The following is a 15,211-nucleotide window of genomic DNA, read 5'->3' on the forward strand; positions in this document are numbered from 1 at the left end:
TTTACAAGTAAACATAACAGCCAGAAATGGATTCCTCAGTAAACCACACCACTTTTTCCTTCACCTATCGTCTTCATAAGCTTATGTGTTTGGGTGTACAAAGGACACTATTCCAGGCCATTAGGAGACTCATGATTACATTTAGTCCAGACATTAAGGAAGTGAAAGCTTTTACAGGCATTATTTAAGCTGCTTTAATATTTGCAAATATTCCTGTGTCAATAACACATACTGCAACTATGTCAGTTATTTATTAACTACAGATTAATTTATTACCGATACAACATAAAAACTACAGCCTATAAACCATAGACAAATTGATAACAGTTAACTTTGGACCAATATATGAATGATATAAAAAATTATCAATTATATATCCATTTCTGTCTAATCAGACATGCTGGACAGATAACCCCTCAATGAGTTTTTTATTTAAATTCTATAAAAACTCTCACAAGCTACAGCATTTAACATTGTCCTCTAGCATGCACCAGCAAAATTAAAAAATAATACAGAATAGCTCCAACCACAACAAACCAACCCCCTGTATCTATTATAAATTTAAAATCCCATGCCTGTGTGTATAGATACATGAAAAACCTCTCCACCACTCCTGCACAAACTGTACCCCCAGTAATAAGCCATTTCAAAGCTTGTAGCTGATCCAGGTGCAATCTCCTTAAACCAGATGTGAGCTCCAGTCGAATGCATTTAGCACTTTGACAGTGCTTGATATTTCACACTTGTGATGGTGAGTATGGTGACTTTATTTTAAGGCTCAGGGTGCTCGTTTCCATGTGGAGAGCACCAGCAACATCTGTGAGTGAAATATTGTGAGAATAGAGTGACTTAGGTAAAGAAATTTGACCTTTTCAGGAAATGACACTGAGAGAGGTAATACTGGAGGACCAAGAAAGAGTGAGGTTATTGGTGTCAAAAGCACAGCACTTTATCCTGATTGATGTGATCTTGCTGGTTTGCAGTCTTTTCCTGTTGGTTCCCATTTGTGGTTTCTTATTTCTTTCTTCCATTTTTGTCTCTCAAACATGAGTTTTACTGTGTGCTTCCTTCATCATTGCTCACTGTGTGGATCTAGCACACTTGAGGACACTGGCTTCATACAAATAATCCCTCCCTGCAGCAGCAACATGCTGCTGCAAAATGCTGACAAGCCCCACAAAATCAGTGTCAGGCTCTCATTGCAATACACACTACAGTGGTTTATTTGTGATTGCAGAAGGAAGCACAGGATAATCATACTGTTAACATCACTGGTCTCTGTATGCTGTCCCACTGTAAATTATAGGATTGATGATGGTATCTATGAATTACTGCTTGATAAAAGGAAAAAAATAAAAGCCTGACAGATGAATGCAAATCCTGCAAAAAACAAAGATTTTACACCTCCAGGTATTTTTCAATACTCCTCTGATTAATCTTAAGTTGAAAAGTTAAATTTTCCCTGGTTTTTAAACATTACTGTTGCTACATTTTGATGACAGCTTCTGAACAAACTTCTGAAATGGTAATTCATTAACACTTCCAGCACAGTTCACTAATGACTGAGAAGTTCTGAAGTAAAAATAAATTTTCTTCCTTTTTTGGGTTACACTGTTTGCCAAACCTATATTCCCAAACAGGTATTTAAGTGTACTTCAACCAGACAAAGTCCCAAGAAACACATACTCCACTTCCTGACATGCTCTGAATTGCTTTCAGTTCTGTATTTCTGTACAAATACACCTAGTGGCTAAATTAGAGGGTATGAGCTACAGCAAATTACATAGCCTGTTCAGACTCACAGGCCAGCTCCCCATAGTTAGGGGAAGGTTTGCTTTGAAACAGTTCCAGGTTTTCTCTCCTTGGTCTGAATTTCCTTTATCAAGCGTCCCTTTCACCTTTCTATTTATGCCTTCTTCTTCCCTTTCAGCACCTCAGCAGCACATCTTACATTGCTGGAGGAAGCATAGAACCATTCAGAAAAAAAAAGCAGAATAAAAAAAGGCAGCCAGCTGCTTTCCTGTTCTGCTTTCTCCCTCTGTTCTCCAGCCCTCTCCATCACCCTCCTGACAACATGCAATTTCGTTCTTTTCTCTGAAGGTCTGTTTCTGCTTCAGCCTGCTATATCCCAGCAGCTCAGTGCAGGTGTGTGCACGGCATCTGCAGCAGGTTTGCATTTGCAGGGGTCTCTGGGCTGGGCTGGTACCTATCACCATCAGACCCCTCAGCACGTCTAGTGGGGCAGGCAGTGAGGAGAGACGAGGGGAGATGTGCAGGCTTTCTGTTCCAGCCCAGACTCCTGTTGCAATCACACCTCCACACACAGCCTGGTGCAAGTCTCTTGGTGAATCCCTCGGTAGCCGTGCCTCCTCTGCTCGCTCACCTGCACACAGCCAGGGTGGACTGGGGAGCCATCAATCCCCTTTGTAATAAAGGACACAGTAAAAAATGAAACTGCTGGCTTTTCTGAACCCCAAGTAAAAAGCTGCACAGCAGAAGTAGAGAAAATGGCATTAGGAGTCCAAATTTTAGAACTACATACTGAACATTATATGGCTTTCTTATTACAGGATGCAGTAAAAATACCTGTCTTAAATGCTGTTAGACAGATTGACTTTACTAGAAATGTAGATTCCATTTAAAAAACCCCAAACCAAAAATCAGTAATGTGTAGTCTTCATAGCCCATTCTTTTAAAATATTTCCCCCATGACCTAATGTAGAATAAAACCATACAAATATCTTTATGCATATTGTAACAATGGGAACTTCTATAGAAACAGCAGGCAAAAACCCCAGTCTCACTGGACTTTGAGACTGAGGTAAATTTTAAGACACTAGGTTTTCTATGCAAGAGCACTAAATACAGTTAGAATTGTTCAAAGACAATTTTCAGTATAGTCTTTTCCTATCACTTTGAGTACCTGAGGTCCAAGAAGTTGCATGGTTATTTAAAGCAGCCTGAAGACATCTCAAAGTTCTATTGTTTGTACAGAGTAACTTAAAAATCAGAGACAACAAGAAAAATAATGAAATTTTGGCAAAATTAATTTTTATTGTATTCTCTTCTAGTTAGCAGAAATGCCTTTTCTCTCTGTCTTCTGTCAATTTGCAAAGCAAGGAGGTTTGAACAGAGACATCAAGCCCAAACTGTGGCAGTCCAGTAATTGTGTGGAAGAATAAAACAAAATATAAACAAAAAAGAATCACTGACAGTCAAACATAAAGGTATGATCTTTAAAACCAGATGATGGAAATATAGAAAGAAACTGAGATATAAAATCAGCAGATGTGGCCAATGAGTGTTAATGGTGGGAATTAATTTTGCCAAAACAGAAAGTAATGGTCCAGTTTCAAATCTATCTACCAGGACTGAAATGAGCAGTGGCACCACCAGAGTCTACACTTCACAAAATCTGAAAGGCACCTTGATCATTACAAAGAATCAAGGTGTGAAATTAGCAAAAGGATCCAAGGAATGTTCGTAGCACAATAGATGTGCACTCATGCTTGTTAATAATGGGGCTTCCACAAGATGACTACCAAATGGTAGCACTTCACAGCTTGCTGCCAGCTCCACACCCACACATCGGCCTGCTGCAGATCTAAAATGCTACCATCCACTGAGCTTCAAAATCACAGGAATCAGCGGGATGGTGTGTGAGTGGTACCAGCTGCACCCACTAAAGTGTTGCAGCAGAAAAAAAAGTTGAGAACTTAATTATACAAAAAGCTAGCTGCAAGTATTTTGTTAGCCCTCTATCTGCAGCCACATTTCTTTCTTGAAAGTTAACCTCTTCCTCACCAGAGCAACCCTTTTCATTACAATATTATTTTTATTTTATTTTATTTCAATAGTTAAATGGTTCTTACCTCAATCCACAGGTTTTGCCTTTCTTTCTGATTCTGCTCCACGTCCCCTCAGAGGCAGCTGGCTCTTGTGACTGCATGGTTCTTATCTGCCTGCTAGGGTTAAACACCTACTCTACCAGATAAAATTACTTTTTAATGGCAGCCTCATAAACTGGCAGTGATGAAAGTTCATTTTCCACTGCTTTTATAAGCATAGAGGTAGCTTTGCCATGTCATGGTGACCTGTTCAGGTACTTTACCCACGGTTGCTTGTACTTTTTTCACTGTTATTTGAAAAATGAAATTTTGTTGCCTTGAGCTTTTGTACTTCTATTGAACCAAACTCTCTGGTCGCCTTGAAATTTACCATGGCAGGAAGCTCTTGTAGGTGAAACACAGTATTTTGCTTCACAGAATATTGTATCCTTTCTACGGCTACTAATAGCCAGACAAGACTGTCCAGAAGACCTGTAAATTAAATTCTGCTTGTGGGCACACAATCCAAAACCACTCATACTTTTCACAAGGGCAGCAAATTACACTACATGTGCGTCTAATGGGATTACATAAAACCTGGTGGGCTTAGTTCAGGGGCCTTATTCTGCCTTGCTGAGGAAGAATATGGGGCAGCAGGAGAGCTGTGACTGAGGGACTAAGACCAGTTTGGGAAATTGACATCCTGACGGGCCTGGGAGATACTTGAGACACTGGGGGTGTTGACATTCCCAGGTCACTGCTCCAGGAGACTCGAAGTTGTCTGGTAGGGGGCTATGTAGCCGTGCAGCCCACTTCTGCCCATCTGGGCAGGGAGATGTGAAGGGCCCTGCATTTATTTCTTTGAAGCTGGCTTAAATTATAAACATGTTGGAGGCTCTGCTTCTTTTTCTATGAGAGAGCACAGGTCAGAAAAAATCATGGGGGAGAGGATAGGGAAAGGAGAGAGGGTTCCCTCCCCCCCCCCCCCGCGCCCCCCCCTACCCCCCCCCCCGTTTTCTTTGTTTACTCCCATCCCTCTCCTTCTAGTTTTTCAACGCTCTTTCCTAACTTTCCAAGATAAGTGTTTAGAAAAAAGCAAGAAGTAGAAGAAGAACAAAGATAAAAAGCAGATTTTTCTTATTAAAAAAAAAAAAAAAAAAAGCTAGGAGAAATGAAAGGTTACAGTATCTTTTCTAAAATGGGAAAAAGGAATGTTTTCTTGAGTTTGAAGTACTTTCATAAAACAAAGGGTTTTGGCAAAGCTGCATTTCTCAAAAATGTTTTTGGACAAAAGTATACATAAATTTTACTTGAAACACAAACTTTCAACACCCATAGGTAACATGACCTGTACCAAGGGGAAGCAAAGTAGAGGAATTAGGAATGAGCTGGACTCAGAGGAAGACTCCTAGCAAAACTTGCAACAAACCCTAAAATTAGAGAGGACACTGTGGGAGAAGGCTGCTGATCTGTGCTGTGGCATGCAGCCAAAGGACCTGCCAGCAGCAGCATCTCCCTGGAAATAGGAGTACACTGCCCCTCCATGCTCTTCTCTCTGCTATGGAGTCATTTGGTTATCTTTGGCTGTTCTACATGCAACAGAGGAGCACAAAGAGGTCCTGACTATTTCTTTTCTTTTAGTTATGGATAAAGCCTGCACTCTAGTGGATTGTCTCTACAGGAAAAAGTGATCAATTTATTTACTTGTGGACTATGAAGACTCAGTTTCCAGAAATGCTGGACTCTGTTCTAGCTTCACCTCTCAAGGACTGTGAAGACAGCAAAATAAAGCAGAAAAGTGCTTTAAGACAGTCTTATCATCACTTCAAACCCAGGTTCTCAGAGAACGTCAGAAATTCTGGGGTTTTTTGCTGTGCAGTTTGAAGTTCCTTTCTGGTAAATTCCACACTGAAGCAGCAAGGCTCTCTCTTTGAGGGTCTGTTTTGAAACTAAGAGCATTAATGTAACTCTTTGTGTTGACTCCACAAGGCTTTGGAACACGTTATACACCACTCACTCATGAAGGATTCATGCCTATACTTAATGGTAAACATGCTTAGTTTCAAAAGCACTGGAGATACTAGGAAGTAAACATACTTTTTGTTATAGGCTTGTCTCTAAGTCCTGCGCCAAATCTGGGTTTAAAACATTTACTAATACAATAGGGAGCTGGAGACAGTCAAAGAGAATTTGTTTTAAAATCTGAATGGTTGAGAAACCTTTGTTATACTGTCTATTCATATTGCTGCCTAAAACGACAATGTTAAGCATGAATAAGGGCAAACAGGAGCCAAGTGTTGTAATATTAAGTATAATAAGAAATGTTTCTCTGTGTGTACTTATGTTTTGTGCAAAAGGGTGAAGTAACAATACTGTTTCCATACTGCACAGATCTCACAGGTAGAGGTAAAACCAGTTCAATCTTCCAATATTTCAACCCTGGCACAATTAAAAGACATTATCAGAAATGCATATCTTGTTTATTTGTTTCAGTGCACGTGATCACATTCCCTCTGTGCATGATGGGAACAGTTAAATGACTGCTTCTGTCCCCCAGCTGCTTTAAAGGCTGTCATCCATTGTCATCTGAATTAAACAGAAGGCAGACCTCCATTTCAGCTGGTTTGCTAGAAAGGGGCAGCCTGTGGAAGCAGAAGAACTATACTCATGCCTTCTTTAAGGGAAAAGGACCAACTCAGTTTGCCCTCTTATACTGGCTCCTCAGAAAATGGAGAACCATTAGTGGTGTGGTGGTTCTGGGTATCCACAGATTTGCAAAAATTAAGCAGAGGTCATGTTCTATTTTTCAAGAATTCTTTTTTACCTGTAGTCATAGGGCCTATGCTTAAATTTAGGCTTCTCTGAAGACAGGTTATGCACACTGCTTGTCTTTCATCTAAGTGTTAATATTACGTTCAGCATGAGCTGCACAGTAATTCTGATAGCATTTAGGTATATATAGCATTTATACCTAAAATGTGCAAAGTGGAAATCACCTGAAAAGGAGGGAAGTGTCAATAAATCCCAGTGCTTATAAGCTATTTCCTTCACATTGCCTCAGACTAGATTCTTCACTTGATAACAGCAGAAGGTTAAAACTTGAGACAAGCTGGACATGACCCGAAATACCAATATTAAAAATCCGGTCAACATGAGTTTCTGGAGATCATGCCAGGCAAAGTATGGTTCTGTGTCAACTGGGCATTCCTTTATGGCATTCAAGGTTTTGAATCTTATTTGGAAGTTTTCTCCTGTTATATAGTTCATATAGTTAACTACAAAAAATAGTATTAAATTCTTCTACTTTTTGTATGGGCTCAAAGGCTTTCGGAAACTTGCATTTGAGGTGTCCCCATCTTGCTTTAGGACAGTTAAAGAGTCATATTGTAAAAACTTTAATAATTAGTATGATCAGATAGATGGCTTTTTAATTTAGATTTGACAGATCTCTATTATTAAAGAAATATGAATATTGGTCCAGTAGCAATATGCAACTGTGATGGACAAAAACCCTCTAACAGTTTAAAGTTAGAAAGTGTATGTTTATTCGATGCCGGGCAGCGTGTGGGATAGCTCCCGAATACACACCACCCCTTCCAGGTGATTACAGAGCCCTTTTATCCATACAAGTATTGAATACCCAAAATACAAATACATATTCATAATTTTGGTACATCCCATTCCCCGCTTCATATGCTAATTACTCCAAAAACTATTAAGCATGCATAGTTTGTTCCTTGAAATGGGTCGGTGGTCCCTTTCATGGGGAGGGGTCCCAAAATGAGGAAGTAAATGAAGTCTTCCTTTCTACCTTTTCAATGCAAATTATGAACTCTTGGTAGAACTCCCATTCCTTGTCTTCAATTGGTTTCAGAACAGAGGAGGCCCACAATTGTCTTATGTTCCTAAAAGCTATTTGTCAGTTTCTATGTTTTTCATTATAAACCCAGATAACTAAACATTGTGTTGACAAGCAATCAGTTATTAGTTAACTACTAACTCTTAACTTCATCAAGGCCTCCTCATTTATTTTAATTAACTCTAGTAATGCTTATCTCTAACTAAAATCTTAGCTCCTCTAAAATCTCTAAATTCCTTAAAATTTATGTATCACTACCAAAACTAGAGCACTTACTGATGAGAAAAGAGAATTATAGCAGAAATGGAAATGAAGGCAGCATTTAATGGATGAGATGATGCTCTGGCTACTTATGTTGTTGTCAGACTAAATACGTTAATCTGTCTTTCTTAATGATCTGGTTTCTTCCATTTAGCAGAATTTGAAAGTTCATTTGTTTTTGTAACCCAGCCTCCCAGGTATTAATTCTCTATGGAGCGTCAAAGTCATTCTGTTGACAGATGCTACAGCAGTAGCACAGGGAGTCAGGAACTCAAGGAGTGAAGTTTGGGTGTAATGTGCTTCTATCAGGCTCAGTGCAATTTGCAGTTGCTTTATGCAAAGCCAGCCATTGCTTACAGTTCTTCAGCTACGAAAACAGGACTTAGAGACACAGGTCAGTGAAAAAGGGAGACTGTGTTGTAAGTTAGAGGGGTTGACACTATTGAAAGTCATGCTCCAGGTTCTCACCTGATAACAGAATCAGTTATCACTATGTATTTTCTCATTCTTCCAGACCCCATTAAGTAAATGTAACTGTTTAAGCAAGACTCTAAGACTTTTTAACCCGTATTAATATTTCGTATCCTTGATAATTTGGTTCAAGACAAGTAAAAAGAGATAAATTTTCCAAAGCCAGAAATTTTCCTTTTCCTTTTCCTTTTCCTTTTCCTTTTCCTTTTCCTTTTCCTTTTCCTTTTCCTTTTCCTTTTCCTTTTCCTTTTCCTTTTCCTTTTCCTTTTCCTTTTCCTCTTCCTCTCCCTCTCCCTCTCCCTCTCCCTCTCCCTCTCCCTCTCCCTCTCCCTCTCCCTCTTCCTCTTCCTCTTCCTCTTCCTCTTCCTCTTCCTCTTCCTCTTCCTCTTCCTCTTCCTCTTCCTCTTCCTCTTCCTCTTCCTCTTCCTCTTCCTCTTCCTCTTCCTCTTCCTCTTCCTCTTCCTCTTCCTCTCCTCCTGCTGTCAAGTAACTCCATCCCACAGTAAATGACTCACACCTGGTGTACATGAAGTTCTTAAAATGCATTGCCATGGTAGACTTCAGGTGTGTGGACAAGCTCACTTTTATCTTCATTCCTCTAATATTGTTTGATGATGCCATTTTTATAATGCTTGTTTGTTTGATAATGCCATAAATCTTCCACTGGGTAATGACTCCCCAGCACTTGCTGTAAAACCAGCAAGTTTTACAGTGCTATTCTCAAGGATCCATCATCTCAGCAACCTACAGAATCTTCAAAGAGGATACTTCTCCGAGCCCTCTTGGAGGCTGGATGCTGTCCAGCGCTGGAGATTGCTCAGTATTTTTGTCGAGCAGGAGAAGCTCCAGGGTGCTGGCTGCTGCCGGCACAAGGCTGGCACGTTTTCCACGGTAATGGACATCAGATGGGGACGTGCTGTGGCAGCCCTTTGTGAGGCTGTCTGGGAGCTCTGCTCCAGCATGTGGCAAGGCTGGAGCAAGGCAGGACTGAGCACTGAGTGCTGGGACTGAAAACAGGGGCAATCACTGGAGGAGAGTATGTCCACTCTCCTTTTGCTCCCCTTCCCACCATCCCCTCCCTCCCTCCAGTCAGGCTGTAAGTTCCACCAGGGAACATATTACTTGCAGATGGGTATTTTCTGAAAGTACCAGAGACAAGTTAATGTACAATTCTGAACAGACATGGAACTTTTAAAAAATTCTTTCTTTTGTAGAAATCATAAATTTTTTTCTCTCATGCTCTCTTTAAGAAAATGAAATTGAAGCTCCTGACAAACCTTATTTTCAGTGTAAACCAGTAAAAATTTTTATTTGAGTATTTAAATTTTACAACAAAAACTTTGGTTGAGAGGTTTTTTGGCTTTAGGCTTTTTTTAGAAACACAAGCAGAAAGAATTAAATTTCAGTCAACAGCTGTTTTCTCTCAGGAAAATCCATCAGAAGTTTCAAGTCAGATTGTGGTGCTTATAGATGATACTATTCACAGAAGTAAGGGGGTGGATTAAAAATTCTTGTTAATGTAATTTCATATACTTGCACCTAAAAGATCAGGTGAAACCAGTGCTATCACCATACTATGGGAAGAGTTAGTGGATCCCTGAGTAATGTATTTTGAATTGTTCATATGCAGGCTTTAAAAACCACAGGATAATCTCTCCCCAGCCATTCAAACGATATGGTGAAGATCTTATGACAGCTGGGACTCCAAGTATTTCTAAAATATATTATAAAATGTTATTATAATACAAATAACAGGGAAAACTTCCATACAGCTGGAAGGACATGTGCTGCAACAGTTAGAAACTATCTCCAAGCAATTCCATCTGATGAGATACAATTGCCCAAGAGGGACCTTTCTTGGACTCTTGTCTTGTAACATAATAATCAGCTACTTATTTTCCTGAACAGGGAATGAAGTAGTGAGGGAGGACTGGAAATGGTGTTTTGACATTTGTGACCTTTAGCTCGTTTTTTGTCAGTTTTGGAATTTATTATGCAGGGCATACAAACACACCACCACCAATCTTTTGACTTCTGTTCTAGCTCTCAAGATGTTTGTTTTAAGTACAGGATCACTCCCTATCAATCTTTCTTTCTTGGCAAATCTTGTCTCCTCCTCAAAGGTAATTTTTCCTTCCTGGGGAGAAGAAACCTTTTCCTAAAGAGCAAGCATAAAACTTGTGCATGAGTACCTGCCACTTCTTCAAATATAGCTTTTTATAAGTCAGGACTTAGGAGTCTTGTGGCTCTTCCCAGGTATCTGTGACTGCTACAAGCACATGATGGAGAGCAGCCAAGTCACTTGTTTTTGGTGAAGAAGTTGGCATTGCTGATTACTTCACTAAAGTCTGGTGACGACTTCACAGGTAAACATGGGAATATAGGAAAAAAATCTGGAGGTATCCAGGAATTTTTGAACATATGATGAAAGCCTGATGCTGCGGTGAAGCAAAATTCCTGTTCTTCAAGTGAGTGATCAGACTCAGATCTGAGCTCCCAAGTGGTGCCCATGGCAGTGGTCTACAGGCAGAGCTTAAATTCTCACGGTTCTTGGACCAAGCAATGAGAGGAGATGATTAAAGATATGCCATTGTTGCTGTGACCATACTTTTTTGCTGCTAATTTCCTGCACAGGAAGAAATGCTCAATAAAGTTACATACAAGTTATATATGTACAAGTATTGTTTATCTGCTATGCTCAGAACCAACTGGAGAAAATCAGCAGCTCCCTAAAACAGCCTTGTACTTCCTCTGATTGCTTTCTGTGAGCTGCATACAAACCGCAGTTTTCAGCAGAGGGGGAGGAGGAGGAAGAGATAATCAGAAGCACATGTGGGCATTAACTAAAGATTTGCTGGACCTTTTTGTAAGCAACTGTTCAGGGAAGTTGCCTGGCTAGGGGGGAAAGATGAGAAAAAATAGACCAGCATCACTGAAGCTTAAGACCTGGTCCTTTTCCTGCCCTCCTCCACTGCATTGTGAGGCAATTTGCTACCAGGGCAGCAGCAAAACCCAGCAGCCCAGCCTGTGGCTTGGTGTCGGGTACTGCTGAGGGAATGCTGTGTCACTTCTTTTATGGTGAAGAAGTCAGTTCTGCTGATTGCCTCACAACAGTCTTGTAGAATAGTTTCCTACCCAGATTAGACTGGGTTTACACTTTCCTTTGTCTCACCACCTGCAAAAGTTGGTGAGGACACTGGTTAATTTGTGAGAGACCAAGAGATTTAATCACAGGGCAGCAATTGGGATAAACATCCTTCCATGCCTTTGTCTTTAAACCTCATTTAGAAACAAAATCTCAGTACAGGGATCATCTAGCACCGTGTGCTGACACACAGCTTAATACTGCATGACTTTGGTTTCCAATGGGGATATATGGTTTACACCTACAGTATAAACAATAACTGAAAATTTCTCCTGTTACTTCCAGAGTCAAGCAATGACAAAGCAAATCTTTCCTCTCCCAGCCCTGCTGATGAGAAAACACTTGGACAACCACTGGTGATTGCCAGTGAGAATGCTAAACACATCTCTCACCCTCTTTCAGGAGAGTTGTTTGGTGACTTTATTCACCAGTAGTTATTTAGATACCAGTCTCATGTATTTTGACACTAGTCATCTGCTAAAGGAGTATTTATCCCAATTCTCTTGGTTTTTAATGTAGAACATCTGTGTCTTCTTTTCTGAAAGAGTTTGTCCTTTTTTTTTCCTCCCTTAAAGTAGATTGATGAATGAAATGTCTGCTTCGTTTTTCAGTTTGGTTTGCTGCTGTCCAAAGGTTTTGCAGACACCTTAGCACACATAGAGTAAATAATCCTAGATTCTCTCACAGAAAAACACACATGCTGGTCCATACACATGCACAAAAAAAACATTACAAATCATTTAACTGAACAGAGTGTCTCATCTTGGATTTCAGTTTCAACCATATGATCCAATGAACTGTAGATTACCTGAGTCAGACAGCTTGTCTGACCAACTGCAAATAATTTTCCTGTTACTGAGAATGCCCTTGGGCCTTTTTATCTTCTCATAGAAAAAAACATGCTTCCATCTGCATGAAAATGTTGATTTTTGACAGATCTGTTATTTGGAAATAGTTTAAAGAAAACAAGCAGTAGTACACTTTGAAAAGATTCAAGCTGAAAGATTTTGCCCCAAAATTCTGATTTCCAAAAAAATCATCTTGTATACTTTCCTCAGCTAAACTGAAGCCTAAAGACCAAAGGCAAATTTCAGTGGAAAACAATCCTCTGCTGATTTGTTAAGTCTTTAAGGCATGCTTTGGGATGTTCTTTTAGCTGATATCACAGGGGATAGGAGATTGCTCATGAAAACAACAGGGAAAATGAGAAGCAAGGCTGTTATGTGCTTCTTTTATTCTCCTGGCTGACCTATCTAACTTTGGGAGCTATCCTGGAGTGCTCAAGAAATTCAGGGTTAAACAAAATTAACTATCTAGTGCTTTTCTTTCAACTAAAGGAAAAATCCTTCTTGCTTTTCCTCAGTACTACCCAAACATTGAGGAGGAAGTCCCTACCATTAAATAAAGATAATTCCTTCTCTTATTAAGTCTTTGTTTTTTACCTCATCAGGCAAATTTTCAAGGAACAACCACTCCAGAGAATGAAATATCACACATCCTGAAAACATAAATTACTTTCATATTTTTAAGTCCTGATAAGATGGATAGTAAATGAAATTTTAACAAGATAACTAGTGTTTTGCTTTCCATTAATCCTTGAAGCACCTCCCTCTGGGATAGTTTTGGAATCGAAAATGCTTTACTGTACATCTCATTAATAGCACGTGCTTTCCCTCAGTGAAAAGAGCTTCTGTCCTACAGGCAGCTTGGCACAGAAATCCAAGCTAGGCAGCTGTAGGAAAAGCATCCCATGGTTTTTCTTCTGTCTGCCCTCAGGAGCAATTCTGAAAGTTCTGGAAAGAGAGATTTCAACATCATGTGGGACACAACAGGAGATGATTCGTTTCATGGGCTCACACAAAACCAAGTCTCGTTCACCTATTATGATAAATATAAATAATTAGAACTAGTTTAGTAGAGTGAAATAACCACTTGCTACAAAAGACAGTTCAGAAATTCACAGATTTTGAAGGTCAGACTGGAGAACATGATCATCTTCATTGGCTTCCATGGAGCTTGATGAACACTAACAGTAGATTAACAAGTTTCTTTTGAAGAAAATTATGTTTTCAAATATTAAGCATACCTTGAAGACATAAAAATTGTATGTCACCAGTCCTTATGTTTTCATTACATCCTGTAACCAAGTGTTACACTTCTAGTTTTATTACAGTTTATCTTGCTAAACTAGCTAGTCCCTAGCTAATAATTAGATAGTCCCTATAATTCACCATTGCCCATGCAGACCCTGGAAAAAGCAGAGGAAATAAAAAAGGTAAGGTTTCATCAACATTGAAATTAGCAGAGGCATTCAAACTACTGCATGCTTACGGCCACTTCAGCATTTCCTGCACAAGGTTGGAGAGGGTCCTGAAGACAGGCTGTATTTCAATAATTCCAGGGTGCAGAAATTGATTCCAAGAGACATCAGCTTCTTGTCTCTGAAAGCAATAGCTGTGTACACAGAGTGCTGTGGGCATGAAGGTATGTGTGTGGCAAGTTGTTCGCACCCCAGAGGCTTGATGCTCAGCAGGGTTCTCTCAGAGAAGTTCTGAAATTAGTTAGTCCCTGAACTGTCGGGTATTTTAAAAAATAAAAAATAGGAGTCAGAGTCCAACAAACAACTGTTTTGTTTTGTTTTGTTTTGTTTTTTTTTTTAACCTGAGCTACCTAGACTTTTTCATGCAGGCCGATTGCTATTTGAATATTTAAGGAAAGGGAGCATCATATGCAGTTGCTGAGACCCAGAACAAACTGCCTCCTGAACTCAGCAGAGTTCAAGCTCAAGCACTCTGAATGACAGGAAAGCATGACTCCGATGAAGTGTTCTTGTCAAATGTTGCTATGTCCAGCATTCCCTACACAATTTGTACACCACAAGAAACAAATACTCAAGGAAGCACTGATGATTTGCCTAGAAGTGCTAGTAAGTGGGATACTTACATATTTCTAAGTATTTTCCAAATGTTTCATATTTTTTAGTTGTGAACAACATAAAATTTTTATGTACAAATATCTATATAGGCTGGCAATTTAGTTTAGGCTGCCAATTCATTTGAGAAAAGCTATTACACTATGCCAAGGTTAAGGACTTATGCATGGAAAGTACAATAGGTTTCTTGAAATATGTACTCATGTAGAAGTACTTATGTACTTCTAATATTTCCATATCTCCTCAGCATGAACTCTGATGCTTGGAATTTGGTTATAAATCCAACCTACAAGCGCTTCACCAAGTGCTACCACATGATGCCTACACTAACTGGAACAAAGTGGTACTAATCATGCCTCTGCTTTTATGAAAAGCATCAGCAGAAATAAGTTTTGTCATGCAAAACATCTTGACTGCTATGGCAAAGGATTGAAAAATCTAGATTAGGTTTTTGTGCTTTCAAGAGATGTTTCAAGAGAATAATAACAAGTTCAGTTCCAATGAGCTAGAGAGGTTATTAAGCAACTTCATCTACCTCAGATACCTTGAAAAAAAACCAAAATCAATCTACAGATTTTTAAGAGTAAGGTAGAATTCACATTTGTAAACATAACCTGTATATTTCTATATGGCTAAAAAAAGTTATTCATATATATATATGCAGTGACAACAAAACAATCTTGTATGTAACTTATTTTGAGTATTTAACTACTGTT

This window comes from Lonchura striata, chromosome Z, assembly GCF_050655825.1.
Source record: "Lonchura striata isolate lonStrDom1 chromosome Z, ASM5065582v1, whole genome shotgun sequence".
Classification (NCBI taxonomy): Eukaryota; Metazoa; Chordata; class Aves; order Passeriformes; family Estrildidae; genus Lonchura; species Lonchura striata.